Below are 17,107 nucleotides of genomic sequence, written 5' to 3' on the forward strand. Positions count from 1 at the left end.
AGGTATGAGAGGATATTGTAGTTTTGATTTGCGTTTCCCTGATGATGAATGATGTTGAGAATCTTTTCATGTGTTTGTTGGCAAACCGTATGTCTGTTTTGGAAAAAGGGCTGTTCGTGTCTTCTGCCCATTTTAATCAGGTTATTTGTTTTTTGGGTATTCTTTTTTTTTGGTATAAGTTCTTTATTTTGGATACTAACCCTTTATCAGATATGTCATTTGCAAATATCTTCACCCATTCTGTAGGCTGCCTTTTAGTTTTGTTGATTGTTTCCTTGGATGTGCAGAAACTTTTCATTGTGATGTAGTCTCAATAGTTTATTTTTGATTTTGTTTCCCTTACCTCAGGAGACATATCTAGAAAGAAGTTGCTATGGCTGATGTCAAAGTAGTTACTGCCTGTGTTCTCTTCTAGGATTTTTGTGGTTTCAGGTCTTACATTTGAGTCTTTAATCCATACTGAATTTATTTTTGTGTATGTTGTAAGAACGTGGTCTAGTTGTATTTATCTTCATGTTGCTGATCAGTTTTCCTAACACCTTTTGTTGAAGAGACATTCTTTTTCCAACTGGATATTCTTTCCTGCTTTGTCAAAGATTAGTTGAAATTACAGTTGTGAGTTATTTCTGGGTCTTCTATTTTGTTCCATTGGCCAATGTGTCTGTTTTTGTGCCAGTGGCATACTGTGTTGATCACAACAGCTTTGTAATATAACTTGAAGTCTGGGAATTGTGATCCCCCAGCTTTGCTTTTCTTTTTCAGGGCTGCTTTGACTTGGTTCCATACCAATTTTACGATTGTTCGTTCTAGCTCAGTGACAAACGCTGTTGATATTTTTATAGAGTTTGCATTAAATGTGTAGATTGCCTTGTGTAGAATAAACATTTTAACAGGATTTGTTCTTCCAGTCCATGAGCGTGGAATGTCTTTCCATTTCTTTGTGTCATCTTCAATTTCTTTCATCAGTCTTTTAGTGTGGGTCTTCTTCATTTCTTTGGTAAGGTTTATTCCTAGGTATCTTATTGTTTGGGTGCAATTTTCAACGGGCTAGATTCCTTAATTGCTTGTTCTGCTGTTTCATTATTAATGTACAGAAATGCAACAGATTTCTGTACATTGATTTTGTCTCCTAACAATTTACTGAATTAATTTATCAGTTCTAGCAGTTTTTGGTAGGTACTTTTGGGTTTTTCATATATAGTATCATGTCATCTAAAAATAGTGGAAGTTTGACTTCTTCCTTGCCAATTTGGATGCTTGTATTTCTACTTGCTGTCAGATTGCTGAGACTAGGATTTCCAGTACTATGTTGAATAACAGTGGGGAGAGTGGACATCCCTGTCTTGTTCCTGACCATAGAAGAAAAGATCTCAGTTTTTCCCCATTTAGGATAATATTAGCTGTAGGTTTCTTATCCTTTCTTTTATTGATGCGATGTATCACATTGATTGATTTGTGAATATTGAACTACCCTTGCAACTCAGGAATAAATTCCACTTGATTGTGGTGAATGATGGTTTAATAGTATGTTATTGAGAATTGTTGCATCTATGTTCATCAGAAATATTGTCCTATAGTTCTCCTTTTTGGTGTTGTCTTTATCTGATTTTGGCAGCAGGGTGATGCTGGCCTCATAGAATTCATTTGGAAGTTTTACTTCTTTTCTACTTTTTGAATAGTTTGAGAAGAATAGGTACACACTATTCTTTAAATGTTTGGTAGAATTTGCCTGGGAAGACATCTGACCCTGGGCTTTTGTCTGTTAGGAGGTTTTTTGATTACTAATTCAATTTATTTGTTAGTTATTTGTCTTTCTCCGTTTTCTACTTCTTTCCTTGTTTTAGTTTTGGTAGTTTATATGTTTCTAGGAATTTATTCATTTCTTTTTGGTTGTCCAATTTGTTGGCATTTTTTCCATAATACTCTCTTATAATTGTTGCATTTCTGTAGTGTTGGTTGTTATGTCTCCTCTCTCATTTGTAATTTTATTTATTTTGGTCTTTTCTCTTTTCTTTTTGATAAGTCTGGTTAGAGGTTTATCAATTTTATTAATTTTTTCAAAGAACCAACTAGTGGTTTCATTGATCTGTTCAATTACTCTTTTTTTGTTTCTATATTATTTATTTATATTCTAATCTTTATTATTTCCTTCCTTCTGGTGGCTTAGGCTTCATTTATTGTTCTTCTTTTAGCACCTTTAGGTATAAGGTTAGGTTGTGTGCTTGAGATTTTTCATGTTTCTTGATGTAAGTCTGTCTTGCTATATACTTCCCTCTTAGAACTGCTTTTGCTGCATCCCAAATGTTTTGGACTCATGTGTTTTGATTTTCATTTGTTTTCATGTTTGTTTGTTTGTTTGTTTGTTTTACTTCTTTATTTTCTGGTTGACCCATTTATTGTTTAGAAGCATGTTATTTAACCTCCATATATTTGTGGTCTTTCCAGATTTTTTTTCTTGTAAGTAATTTCTAGTTTTCTAGCATCATGGTCAGAGAAGGTGCATGGCATGACTTCAATCTTTTCATATTTGTTGAAGCCTGATTTGTGATCTAATATGTGGTCTATTCTGCAGAATATCCCAGGTGAACTTGAAAAGAATGTGTATTCTGCTGTTTTGGGATGGAATGTTCTGATATATCTGTTAAGTCTATCTGGCCCAATGTACCATTCAATGCCATTGTTTCCTTGCTTATTTTCTGTTTAGATGATCTGTCCCTTGATGTGATTGAGGTGTTAAAGTCCCCTAATATTGTATTATTATTGACTAGCTCCTTTATGTTTATTATTATTTGTTTTATATATTTGGGTGTCTCAATGTTGGGTGCATGAATGTTTACAATTATTATATCTTCTTGTATTTCCCCGTCTTTGTTTCTTGTTACAGTCTTTGTTTTGAAGTCTATTTTGTCCAATACAAGTATGGCTACCCCAGCTTTCTTTTGACATCCATTTGCATGATAAATGTTTCTCCATCCCTTCATTTTCAATCTGCAGGTGTTTTTAGGTCTGAAATGAGTCTCTTGTTGGCAATGTATAGATGGGTCTTTTTTTCTTTTAATCTATTCTGACACCCTGTGTCTTTTCATTGGGGCATTTAGTCCATTTACACTCAAAGTAATTGTTGATAGACATGTATTTATTGCCATTTTATTACATGTATTGTGGTTGTTTCTGGACATTTTCTCTGATCCTTTCTTGTCTTCCCCTTTTTCATGGTTTGCTGATTTTCTTTCACAGTATTTTTGTTTTCCTTTCTCTTTATCCTTTGCATGTTTATTAGTGGTTTTTGATATATGGTTACCACTAGGTTCGTATATAACCTCTCCTGTAAGTAGCAATCTACATTAAATTGATGTTCAATCAAGTTTGAACCCATTCTTTTCCCCTCTCCTCCCCACAATTACTATATTATATCCTTTTTGTGTGTGTGAGCTTTTTGATGCAAATATTTATTTGTATAGCTTTTTGTTTCTGTCTTTTTACTCACTTTTGGTCTCTCCTTTCCACTCAAAATGTCCCCTTTAATATTTCTTGCAAGACTAGTTTGGTGATCACAAATCCCTTTATTTTTTTGTCTGGGAAACTCTTTATCTCTCCTTCTATTCTGAATGATAGCTTTTGTTGGATAGAGTATTCCTGGCTGCAGATTTTTCCCATGCAGCACTTCTAATATATCCTTGCTATTCCCTTCTGACTTGCCAAGTTTCTGCTGAAAAATTTCTAGCTAGCTTTATGTTTTTTCCTTTGTAAATTAAGGACTTCTTTCGTCTTGCTGCTTTTACTATTTTTTTCTTTATCACTATACTTTGCAACTTTAATTCAATATGTTTTATTGTTGGCCTATTGTTGTTGATTTTGATGGGAGTTCTCTGTGCCTCCTGGATATGAATGTCTGTTTCCTTCCCCAGATTAGGGAAGTGTTCAGCTATTATTTCTTCAAATAAATTTTCTGCTCCCTTTTCTCCCTCTTCTTCTTCTGGAACTTCTAGAGTATAAATGTTATTACTTTTGATGGAGTTACTGAGTTCCCTAAGTGTATTCTCATTTTGCATAATTATTTTTTCTCTGTTTTCTTCAGTTTTATTACTTTCCATTAGTTTCTCTTCTATGTCACTAATTTATTCCTCTGCTTCTTCCAGTTTACTGGTGATTGCATCAAGCAAGTTTCCAATCTCACTTATCATAATGTTCATCTCTGATTATTTTTTAACTCTTTCATCTCTGTGGTAAGGATCTCAGTGATGTCTTCTACTCTTTTCTCAAACCCAGTGAGTATCCTTATGATCATTTCTTTACATTCTCCAGCAGGCACGTTACTTATGTCTGTTTTGTTTAGGTCTCTGGCTATGGCCTATCTTGTTCTTCCATTTGGGATATGTTCCTCTGTTTTTGAATTTTGTCTAAGTCTCTTCCTTCTCTGTTTTAGAAAAGCCAGTTATGTCTCCTGTTCTTGAAATTGGTATCCTTATGAAGAAGAGGTCATGCAGTGCCCAATGCCTACTGCTTCAGAGAGTGTTTCTGGTGTGTCTGCATGTGCTCTATTATTGTGTTCTGGTTGCTCTATCCTTCAGGCCAGTAATCTGCAGAAGCTCTCCTTGCCTGCTGTGGGCAGTGTTTGGTCCCTAGTCTGAATGTGGTGAATTTTAACTAGGTGTGCTCTGGTCTGCTTGTGAAATGAGATCTGTCACCACTTCCACTAGAACTGAGGCCCTGAAAAACTCTGTTTGGGAGACATGGTCTGGGCTGGGGTTTTTGCTGGTCTTCTGGGGAGGGTTCTTGTGCACTGGGACTGAGGCAAGCATGACCAAGAAGGGCAGATTCACCTGGTTGCAGGGGACTGGGACTTAGTTTAAGCAAGTTAGGCAACCAGTGTCCACATTGTGCTGCTTCCCACAGGTGTCTTTGTATTTATGCTGAGGGGCAGGGGAGGGAAATGGTGGTGGCCAGCTCCTTTGTTCCTGGAGAAGTTTCTCTCAGGGACACACTTCAAAAAGACCAAATAATTTCCCCATTGTGTGCTCCAGGTGCTCTCTGATTTCTGTTTACAGGTTGTCTGCCCCCCAGGGTTGCTTGCAAGCTTTCTTTTCAGGACTAGTGCAGTGCCCTCAGGGCTCAATTCCGGCCAAGTCTGTGAACTTTAAAACTCCAGGCTTTAAGCCCCCTCTGGTTGCAAGGACTCACAAAAAAAATCCCCTCTCATTTACCAAGCCGATGGCTTTGTGCATTCCCCTGTGTATTCCTCTGTCTTTTACTCTTCTCTATAACCACAACTCCAACCCCTCTGCTGCACCCATGATACATTTCTCTCCTGTACCATGGCTCTTCACTTCCTGCCTTCTTTGATGTGGCCTCTTCTCTCCCTTTAGTTGTGGAGTTTGTTCTGAAAGTCTTCAGGTTGATTTCTTGGGTATTTAAAAATATTTGATAATTATCTACTTGTTTTTGTGGGACTAGACAAGCCTAGGCCCCTCCTACTCTGGCACTATCTTTCTGCTCAGCTTTATTTCTAAGAACTCTTGTCCTAGAATCTGTAATTGTTAAGTAATGATGAAATAAGTAATTTTTTATTATTTCAGAAATTGTTATTTAAGAAAGACTGGAAAATATCAGGTTCAATGAAAAGTATAAACACATGAAACTTAGACAAAAGTTACATTTGATATATGAATGAAATTAAGTCATATGGAAAAAAATTATCACCACTTGCACCATAAAATGCATATACTTGAAAATCAGAAATTCACAAGGAGAAGAGGACTCTTGTGGATTTCTCAAACACTTCCTGCAGTAATCAGCATACCTTATAAATATTGAGAGCAATTTTGACCTGGTCATTTCATGATTAAGAATATTTTCAAGGTTCTACAACTATGGCTGTATCAGTCAGGGTGTGATCAGAGAAACAGAATCATGATATGATAAGTAAAAAGGGTTTTATGAAATCACTAGAATTTATGCAATTGTGGGAACTGATAAAACAGTATTTCTTAGATGGTTACTTCTGCATCGGGTGATGGGGAACGAGGTCAGGTGGGCAGGCAGTGAAAAAGAGAAGGTTCTGAGAAAGTTCTGAAGTAGGAAAAAGACAAACCAGGACCTATGTGAGTTCAGACTCACAAGAGCAGGCTGGGATTCACATTCCTCTCTCACTGTCTCCTGCTACCTAGTAAACCTGGTTGGTATAAATTATTGAGATTATATGAAATTTCTAAATAAGCTTGGGAAAATTAATCTATTTAGCATGTAGAGCCACCCTGTTGAAGAACCAGTTATGTCATTCTGATTTTTCATTGCTACTTTCCATCTGTCAGTAGTGTTTTAATACTTTCTTCCTGTGGGTTTGTGAACATTTCTCCTCAAATTTATTCCTCAATGTTAACATTCCTTGTTGCTGTTGGAAATGGGGTTTTTCTATCATTATATTCTCTAATTGGTTACTATTTATGTATATGAAGACTGTCAGTTTTTATACATTAATTTATATCTTGTCAGCTCAATATATTCCAAACAAACATATCCACAAATGTGGTGATTTCATACTAATTGATTAATCTTTCCAAATCCCATCACCTAATAACCCTCCCCCTTACATATTCAATTGTAGTGTAGGAAGCTTCTCATCTTGGAGGATATAAATCTACTGTATTTCCATGAAGAAAAATGCTGGTGTTAGGACATTCTTCATGTGGATACTTAGGATTAAGTGGATTCTGTGGATACTTCCGATTAAGAATCTGTGGATTCTTAGGTTTATTAATATGATAATTTATATTAGATTTCCTAAATTAAATCAACTTTGCATATCTGGAATTCGTTTCATCTTTTAAGGTATAGAAATAACACCCCTCCTCTTTAAAGTCTAATTGTTTTACCATTATTATATCAAAAACCCTAAATGTTCTGGGATATCATGCTATTTGTCCACTTGCTAATGAATTAGCCTGCCAGTTTCTTGGATGCTAGCTCAAGACAAGATTCCTGGTCACATAAGAAGGGCAATTCCTTATTCACAGGAATAGCAGTACACAGAGTATCAAAATTTTGACACTGGTTCCCACAGCCACAGCTCCTACGGGGTGAGACAGACAGAGGCCAGATGGCACCTGCACATTTCAGTGGGTTCTGTTACGGGAGAGGAAGCTGAGAAAATATTGTATAATGAGCAGTAAGCATATCTGACTTGCTCTATAAACAGACACCATATCTAGCTTCCAAACTGTATGCTATATACATATCTTTGAAAAAACAGGATGCTCTGAAGAATGGTTTCCAGCAATCCTCTCAAAATGTAGACTCAGATGTCCTTTATCTCTGAAAATTTAATTAATTATAATTATAAATATTAATAGTTAAATGATTTCAATTCCTTTGAATACTCCATTTAGAGTATCCTTTTATTTGCCTTCCATTTTAACTACTTTCCTCTCAAATATTTTAATTCTTTATTTTCTTCATTTTTACATCCTTGCTTTCTGTTTTCCCTTCCTGGCTTTCTTCATTATCCCTTATTAAATATGCAGTTAATTCTACTCTCCTTTGGGCACCTTGTACATTATCTTCAATTTTTTAATTATGTTGATCTTTTCTGCCTCATAGTTCCTTAAATAATTTAATCTCCTTTAATTTTTCTCCTTTGTTTTGCATTTCTATTTTCAATTTGGAAATTCTGGTTCCAGGTTTCTTTCACACCTCCAACTGTTTATTTAAGATATTTAATCAAATTGTTGTGTTTTGTTACACTTTTCTTATTTTTTTTCTTTTTTGGTGGCAGGGAAAAGGTAATTTTACTGTCTCAAGTGCTTTGATTTTCATTTTCCGTTTTAGTCGAATAGGAGCTTTGGCTAAGACTGTGTGTCCGTATTTCTGTGACTGCATGCTGTGGATAGGAATCGGTAGTACAAGATTTCCTCATTTGAGAATATTCTCTTCTAGTGCTGCAGCAGTACTTAATTTTCTTGATCAGAGCCATTTCATGAAAGGTGGCAAGGACGTCATACCTTCTTCCTTGCTTTTTCTCTCTTTTTTCGTATTTCCATTTAGCCTTTACTGTCTGACAACTGATGCCTGTGCATGACTGCCTCTTTGATTCTCTGTACTGTTAAACGCTTTCTTGTTGGTGATTGGATCTACCACAACTATTTCTGATATTTTCACGCTTAGATGGACTTTCTCTTTCTGAAGATGATTTTGGTTAAATCACAGCACCTCTGTTCTTTTCTTCTTTTGTTCAGGTTATCCGGGTTTCCCCTACACTCTGCACAAGCCTCCAGTCGGAGATCAAGTGAGAGCCCTGCTGGAAGTGGATGCTTATTTTTTCTCCTAGCAGGCAATTTGAACTTGCTTGTTTTCTGTCTTCTGACTCTGCAAATACTGTGGCAAGTTAGAAGTTAAGGACAAACATGCTTTAGAATAGTATCTATGTTTCATTAGCACAGCTATGTAAGGAAATCAGATAAATTTTTAAGAACCTCTCTATTTTTCAGCATTTTTTCCAAGTTGGGGGTTTTAATTCTACATTCCTATTCTCCTCAAACTCATCTTCCATGGTGATTGCTTTTGTTCTAAGTGAGATAGATACATAGATACATAGATCGATCAAGATCTGATATTTCCTGTCAATAAGGTTTCTTTCTTTGTAATTATCTACAGAGAGATTCCACCCCTTAAGTGGCCATTGATTTTCTGTGAACCTGTAACTCTTCCCTATTATATGGTGAATCTTAAGACACTATTTTCTCTAAAAATAACCTGATATTATATATAGATTCAAGGGTTCATAAGGAAATATGTGTTTTTCTTTTTACTTGACAATTTTTTTCTTTGGTTGTGTGTGTGTGTGTGTGTGTGTGTGTGTGTATCCAATACAACTCAATCTTAAATATCTTCCTTCCAAAATGTCTTTCAAATACAATATTTTACCAATAAGGAACAATTAATGCTTTTCCAAATTTCACAGTTAAATCCCAAATCTCAATTTTTTACTCCCTGTGGCAATATTTTCCACTGAAAACATGTCAAGTGATTCATAGTACATCCAAATACCTCGGTTGCTAAGCAACTGCTAATGAATTTTCCACCAAAAAGGTTTCAGACCAGGCCTCCGAGATATCAAATACTCACACCGCTCTTGATATCTTTGCAAATGTCCCTCTACTGTAGCATGAAAAAGTTGCTGCAAACAATAAAAAGTAACTACTAGGTCTAGCATAAGCTGAAATTATAGAAAAGAAAAATAATTTTAGTTTGCTGTTCCTGAGCCACGGTCTCTTTTATTACCTTTTTCTAAGAACATATAGACAATTCAACATCCATAAATGCATTTTGTAAAAAAATTAACAACGACCCTAATGACTTTGAATTTCCAAATCAAACATTAAGATCAAAATGCTGGTGGAATTTTTAGATTTCTGTTTTTAATTAAGAACTTAATTCAAAAAATGTAAACGTAAAGACTTTGTGTTTACTGTGATTGCTCTGGTTCACAACGAACAATATGCCTAATTTAACAACAAAAACCAGAAAAACTTTTTTTTAAAGGGAGATTCTGAATCACACAGAGACACTGTGGGTTACTGGTGTCTCTGAAGTAGGGTGTGTATGCACAGATTCTCTTAAGAGAACTTTCACTTGCTCTGTTTTCTCAATGATATAGATCACAAGGTCATCAGTAGAGAGGGAAGATGGGGGCAAGGGTTTTGGACATCTGAAAAACAGAGAAGGTATAAAATAGTTAACCTGAGAGAGCAGAGGCGTGAATGGACGATAGAAACGTAGCATCGCCGGGCTTCTTTCAGAGCCCTCTGGCTGTTGACGTTCATGAATTAATTATGATCGCAATTAGTAAGATTTGTGTGTGTGTGTGTGTGTGTGTGTGTGTGTGTGTGTGTTTCCAGCTGCATGTGCAGGAGAGGAGTAATGAATTGTAGCTTTGCCCTGGCTTCTGTGTGCGGAACCTAATGAGTGTGCGGGAGAGAAAACAGCCCTCCCTGGAGATGCTGTAAGGTGAGCTGATGTTTTGATGACCCCAGTGAGAAAGAGACGGTGAAGTCTACCGTAGGAATACAGGTGCAGGGAAGGATAGGGACTCGCGCTGATAACTGACTGTGGTAGACAGTTTTTACTAATCTTCTTGTATTAGTTTTCTACTGTTGGGAAGCAAGTCACCATACATTTAGTGACATAAAGCAACACAGTTTATTAGCTCGAGGTTTCTGTTAGAAATCTAGGCATGTTTTACCTATGCACTCTCCCTGCCCCGCACCCTGCTCTGCTCTCACAAGACTGCAGTCAAGGTGTTAGCAAGGCTGTGTGCCCATCTGGAGTCTCTACATAGAGAAGAATGTACTTCCAGGCTCACTCAGGTTGTTAGAAATGTTCCATTTCCTTCCAGTTGTACATCTGGGAGTCTTAGCCCTCTTAGTTTGATGCCAGCTTCAGGTCCCGAAGTCATCTACTGTCCCCTGCTCTGTGGCCTTCTTCATAGGTAGTTCGCAACACGGCTGTCTGATTCTTACAGAATTGCAGGAAGATGTTCCTATCTGGTCAGAGAAGACAGACAGTCAGTCATGGCAGCGATATCCCATCAAACTTGTCATCTGTGGTGAAGTATCAAGGAAGTGGCATTCTATCACCCTTTCCAGGTTCTATTGGTTAGAAGCCACACGTCTTCAAATGATGGCTTGCCTAGGGTGGGATCCATTGGGTTTCACCGCAGGGTGTGTCTGCCTCAAGCCCCTTATTTGTTTTCACCTCTTTATTTACTCCTTTGGGTTGATTCTGGCCTCCGTTGTGTTTACTTGCTTTGGCCATTGGAATAACAGCAGATGTGATTCAAGAAGAGGCTTGAAACAATGCTCTTTGGATCTTGCTTTCTCTTGGAAGCTTACTGCTATTGGAAGGAGCCAGGCTGGCCAGCATGATGGACAGAGACCAGGTACCACACAGGAGAGTGAGGCCACCTTAGATTATGTTGTCCCAGACACTCTGTCAACTGACCGCAAGTACTTGAATATGCCCAGGAAAGATCAATCGAGACTTCCCAGAGCAGCTGGCTTATATTTCATTTTATATCTCCAGTTAGAGTTTGTCTGAGCACTCTGCATTCTTTTAAAAAGATGGAACATTGTATTTTATCTTTCAAATTTTAATGGTTTTCTATAGCATGCTAACAGTGGAGCTTCCTGTCATGGGTTGAATAATTGTGCCCTTCTAAAAGATATATCAAAGCCCCAACCTATAGTACCTCCTAATGTGATCTTATTTGGAAATAGGTTTCTTAAAGATTCAATTTCTTATTTTTGATTCATTTATGTAAGCTTCATATTGTATATTTTAAAAATATTTTACATAATTCACTAGTGAAGTTATTGTGCCCTGTAATTTTCTCAGTGAAAAGGTTTTTAATAGAAATGCAATGTCTTTAAGATATAAAGATCTACAGGGGCCCCTGGGTGGCTCAGTCAGTAAAGCATCCGACTCTTGATTTCAGCTCAGGTCATGATCTCACGGCTCGGTTTGTGAGTTCGAGCCCTGAGTCAGACTCCGTGCTGATAGTGCAGAAGCTGCTTGGGCTTTGCTCTGTCTCCCTCTGTTTCTTCACTCTCCTGGTCACATGCTCTCTCTCTCTCTCAAAATAAGTAATAAAGTTAAAAAACAAAGATGTAAAGATATACAGAGTTTCTATTTCTTCTTGAGTCAGTTTACAATTTCTGACTTTTAATTTTCTTTTGCCCTCTAAGTTGTTGCATTTATTGTCATAAGGCTGTTCATAATTTTATTTTATTATAACTTTAATAATTATAAAATGTTTACTGATTTTCTCTTCTCTTTCCTGATATCAACATTATCCTAGATAAAAACAAATTCCTCCATCAAGTTATTTATCATATTTATTGATCTTTCCCTAGAAACAACTTTTCAGTTTATTAGGTCTATTTCGTCTTTTCTATTTTATTGATTTCTACCCCTTTATTTACTATTTTCTACTTTATACTTTGGGTTTATTTTTTCCTTGTTGACCTAGCATCTTAAAGTCAAAATTTAGATAACAAATTTTGAGAATTCTTACTTTCTTATTTAAGTATCAGATAAGCCAATTGTCCTCAACCACTGCTTTGGATGCATCCTATGGATTTGGGTGTATTATGTTTTTATTCCCACTCGAATAAAATATTTGTAAATTACTGAGTGAATCCCCCTTTTATTCATGTGTTATATAATGTTATATTACTTAATATCTAAGTATTTGGTTACTTTCTACATACCATTTTGTTATTTATTTCTAATTGAATTCCATTTGGTCAATGACCTTACTCTAAATGATATTAATGTATTTAAATATACTGAGAATTGTTTTTATAGCTTACATTTTATTTATGAAAGGCATCTGTGAATATTCTATCTGCGTTTGAAATTTCATAGGTCTGAAACTCACATGAGTTCCCACACTAGCCTCTATTTCTCTAATATGTGCTTTTTAGTTCATTCACCAAACGTCTACACCGATGATTTTGAGTCTTACCTACTCTCCTCAAAGTTCTAAACCTTCTCATCTATTTTTCACAGAACATGACCTCATTTCTCATTGCATAGAGTAAAATGGATGACCCAGACAGGAGTGCTCTCACTTTATGATACCAAATATAGAAACCTATTTTCCTTTTCACCTGATAAAGTAATGGAGTTTTTCTTCCTATCAAAGACTAATCCCTTTGCTCAGAAACTTGTATCTCTCTCTCTTTCATAGACCTTACCCAAAGTATATCCCTTATCTCTTATATAGTTTAAGCCTTTCAAGTAGTTCTTTCCCACCTGTTATTAAACTTGCTGCAGCCAAGGAGAAAAAAAGCAGCAGAGCATCCAAACCCCTTTCTTTAACCCTCACCTTCCCAATGTTACCTTCAGACCTTTTACCCTCATTCACAGCAAAATTCCTCAAGCATGTTTTCTAGTCTATTTATTTCATCATCTTCGGTTCTATCCCGTCTATACAGAAATTTTACTATATTCCATTCAGATATTGTTAATTACTCTAATAAGTTAACTAGCACATCTAACTTTTCATCAACACGTGACATCTGTTTTCTCCCAAATGAGAAAGGACAATCTCAGAGACCAGCATAAAGGACTGTAACAAAGTACTTGTCATTATCATACTACAAGGAATGGGCTCACAGATGCAAACTTTTCAGTGTGAACTGACATCATTTCAGTACATGGTCAGAAGACTTTAGGGGGTTGAGTGAGGATTTCCATGATTCGTTTTCAATTTCAAAATAGAAGACCTAATGAAAGCTGATTGTGAATCCAAGATCTTACTGAAAAATAATCGCACGGACAGTAATAATAGTAAGAGAGGGAGAATATAATTTTGGTTATCTGTTTTTGAATATTATTGTTATTGTGCTACTGTATATATTCTGAAAGGCATACGAAGACATTGTTTACATTCTTCCTGACCTTTTTATAACTTCAGTAGACTCTGCTTGTATAAACTGAAGTGAAGCATTGCTTGATTTATATCTTGTTCTCACTGACTCCACAAAAATACTTCTACTAAGTGACTTTGTTTTTCAAAGTAATGTAGTAATTTCCATGCATTCAGTAAGAATCTGTCCCTTTTTGGCCAGGTTATAGCTAGACAAATCAATTATACAACAAAGGATTCTATTTGAAAATACACCTCTTTTGAAAAGCTGATGATGCATATTATCGTAAATCCTTTGTGGGACCAGTGCCTATGAGGCCCTTTGAGGAAACTGATATAGTATCTCTTCTGGGGCTTGAAGCATTCAAAGTAAGAAAAGTCACTTTCTGGCACAACAGAAGCTTTAGCAGATTTGGGGAAATGCAAGAGAGAATAAGTTACCCACATTAAAGTTTCTGTAAGCAAGACTGGGTGAAGACGATTTTCTTGGTTTTGAAATATACAAATATATATATGCATAGTAGAAACCACTAAAAATGCAGTATCTAGTGTGAACTATCTAATGTAATATCTAAGTTGAAATTTTGGCATGGTTCATTAAGTACTTGCATTAGGACTATATTTTTAACCTTTTTAGGATGATTCTCTGACAGTTTTTCTGATTGGAATTAATGGTAGAGCTCACTGCCTTGACTATATTTCTCTTAAGATTACTCTCTCTGAACAGGCTAGATTCCAGGAAGAGACAAGGCAACCATAAAGGGCCTGATTCAGGAAAGAATATGACCCGATCAAGGAGAATATTTCATAGAATATTTGCCATATACAAATGATAAAATATTACAGAGTTTAAAAAGTAACCAAATCAATACTCCAATAAAATATGAGCAGATTTCAAAAATAAAGTGTCAAGTAAAAAAAAAAAAAAAGTCAAACCAGTGCAGAGTATAATACATAAGGGGGATGTGTGTGGGGAGTGTCAAACAGAATCACTACAAGTAATGGCGGCAAGAAACAGAAAATAAAATATAATAAGTATTTAAGTGGTGACAGGCATACAGCAAAGAGTCTGATTTGTTATAAATGAGAACTGTGATCAAAATGAATGAAAGAGGTAAGAGATGAAGGTGAAAACTTACGTAGAGACCAGGCTGTGCTGGGCTGGGCACACCATGAAAAAAGTCTTAAGCAGACTAGAGACATCGGCTGATTCATAGTTCAAGTTGAGGACCTCGTTGCTCTGTAGACTGGATGGAAAGGCACCAGAGAGGGCAGCGTGGGTCCATCGCAGGAGTCCAGGTGGAGGTGGGGGAGAAGGTATCAGAGGGTATGGGGGAAGCCATAGTGTAGGGAGAAGTAGGTGATCAGGTTCAGAACAAATTTTGGAGTTATAGCACCATGGTTCTTGATGTGCTACAGCGGAGATAAAGGTGTGCAAGGATTTGAGGTAAAAGGGGTTCGGTTTTGACTTTCAAGGTTTCGACTGAATAATTAGATTGGGTAGTGGTGCTACCAGGATCACAATGTGATAAAGATAGGATGTAAAAAGTAAAATTGAGAATTGTTTTTCGTTATTTCTTTGCGCTTTATTTGATTTTATCTTAGAAAGAGAGAGCACGTGAGGGGGGTGGGGAGAGAAAGAGGGAAAGAGACTCCACGCTCAGTGGGGCTCGATCCCACAACCCTGGGACCACGACTTGAGCGGAAACCAAGAGTCAGACACTCAACGAACTGAGCCATCCAGGTGCCCCTCTGCTTTTTTAAAAACTGTGCAGTCCCTTAAGACGAGTTGAGGAGATGTGGCAGGTGTTGTCAGTAAGAAGGAGGTTAAGCTCTGATGTGCAGCGTGGAGAAGACAAAGTGGGACAGGAGCGGAATTACCCGATTCACAATTTCAACAACTTAGGTTGGATAAAAATTTTGAATGCATATTATAAAGGAAATTCTGTCACTGTGCTTACAGAGAGATTGCCTTGAATCTCCCTGGCTATTTTTGGTCCTACCACACAAATAAACAAAACAATGTCAGAACCATTCCAGCTGGGTCGACAATTGGGACTGCAATTCAGGGAGTATGGCTTAATAGGTCTGAATTTGTGTGGTAAAGAAGAAGAGGAAAGTATAAAGTGTATCTACGTTAGAAGTAAATAGTGTCTGAAATATGTAAATCAGCCATATAAAAATAGAATGCCATCTTCATTTAAGAGACTCAAAGCTGGACCCACTAATAGGATATTGTTAAAATTGAGTATTCATTTCTGATTAAACAAGGAAAGAACTCTTAATTTTCTATAAATGGAAAGATATTTTCTTGACTTGCTGAAAATTATCTACCAGAAATGGCTGTAAACAAAATACTTAATGATGAAAGGTTGGAAAAAATTCCATTAAAATCAAGAATAATTATGATATCCACCATCACTATAATTATTCAGCACACTACTAGTATACTGGAATAAATCATCCTTCTCATTAACAAAACTCATCGAGGCAACAAAATAAGTAGAATTCATCACACAGACACTGTCTGAGAAAATTCAGATTAAAGAAATACAGAGAGCTTTTTAAGTAGATGGACTGAAGGGACTTTCTGGTTAATGATAGGATTACTTGAAACATGATAGCACTTACTAAACATAGTTCTTACTTTTTCAAACATATATTGAAACATTTTAACCTTCTTAACAACTTTACAAAATTGGTACAATTATTATCCCTGTTTTAGAGATTAGTAAACTGAGACATTAATTAAGTTGTCCAAGATCACCTTACTAGCAAAGATCCAAACCCAGGCCATCTGGTTCAAAAGCCTGTAGTTTTAACCATTAAGCTTTCTCATGGCTTTGACACACTTGCTTTAACATATTTCCATCAGTAGTAACTCTTGGGTCTGCCACTTAATCATCCCACACTTCTGATTTTCCTGATTGTACTAAGCACATTTTGTGAGTTATCATAATGCAACATGAAACATTCCCCCAAAGTACCTCTTGTGTATCAGTGTCTACACTTAAAAGTGTGCTGATCTAATGGTCAATCAATTGAGAAAATGTTGGGAAACAATCTCCTGCAGGCACAGATTTTAGGATTCTTGTCCTCATATACCCTCTTCTGGTTATCCCACCCCCATTAGTTTATAGTCTTTCTTATTGTCGTCATTAACGAAACCAAATGGTAAGACTGAAGGAAATCTATATATTTCACATTACCATCGATTTTGTTTAATAAATGATATACTATTAAATTAAAACTCACATCAGGAAGAATGATAGGAACAACAATGCTTGAATATTGTGCCGTTTCTAATGGAGAAAACAATTACCTACATCAGTGTGTACAGACTGGAAAATATTCCATTAAGTCTGAATGGAATATTCATGTCCAAAACAAGATTGCTAAATAATGAACTCTATAGTTAAGTTCAATTGCATTGTTTTAGGACTGAGTTTCTAATAATGCTTAATTATTATTTTATTATTTATTATTATTATTTTTATTTCCTGGCTAATACAATAATTTTATTTAAAAAATTTTTTTCAACGTTTTTTTTTTTTTTTTGAGAGACAGAGAGAGACAAAGCATGAAGAGGAGAGGGGCAGAGAGAGAGGGAGACACAGAATCCGAAGCAGGCTCCAGGCTCTGAGCTGTCAGCACAGAGCCCAATGCGGGGTGTGAACCCAC

The 17,107-nt window shown here is 36.3% G+C and overlaps 1 pseudogene; it reads left to right on the forward strand.

The window, feature by feature from the left end:
* LOC102951865 overlaps positions 1 to 17,107 on the forward strand; it is an 83,180-nt pseudogene that overhangs the window by 50,936 nt on the left and 15,137 nt on the right.

The sequence above is a fragment of the Panthera tigris genome, chromosome D3 (genome assembly GCF_018350195.1).
Source record: "Panthera tigris isolate Pti1 chromosome D3, P.tigris_Pti1_mat1.1, whole genome shotgun sequence".
NCBI classification, from domain to species: Eukaryota; Metazoa; Chordata; class Mammalia; order Carnivora; family Felidae; genus Panthera; species Panthera tigris.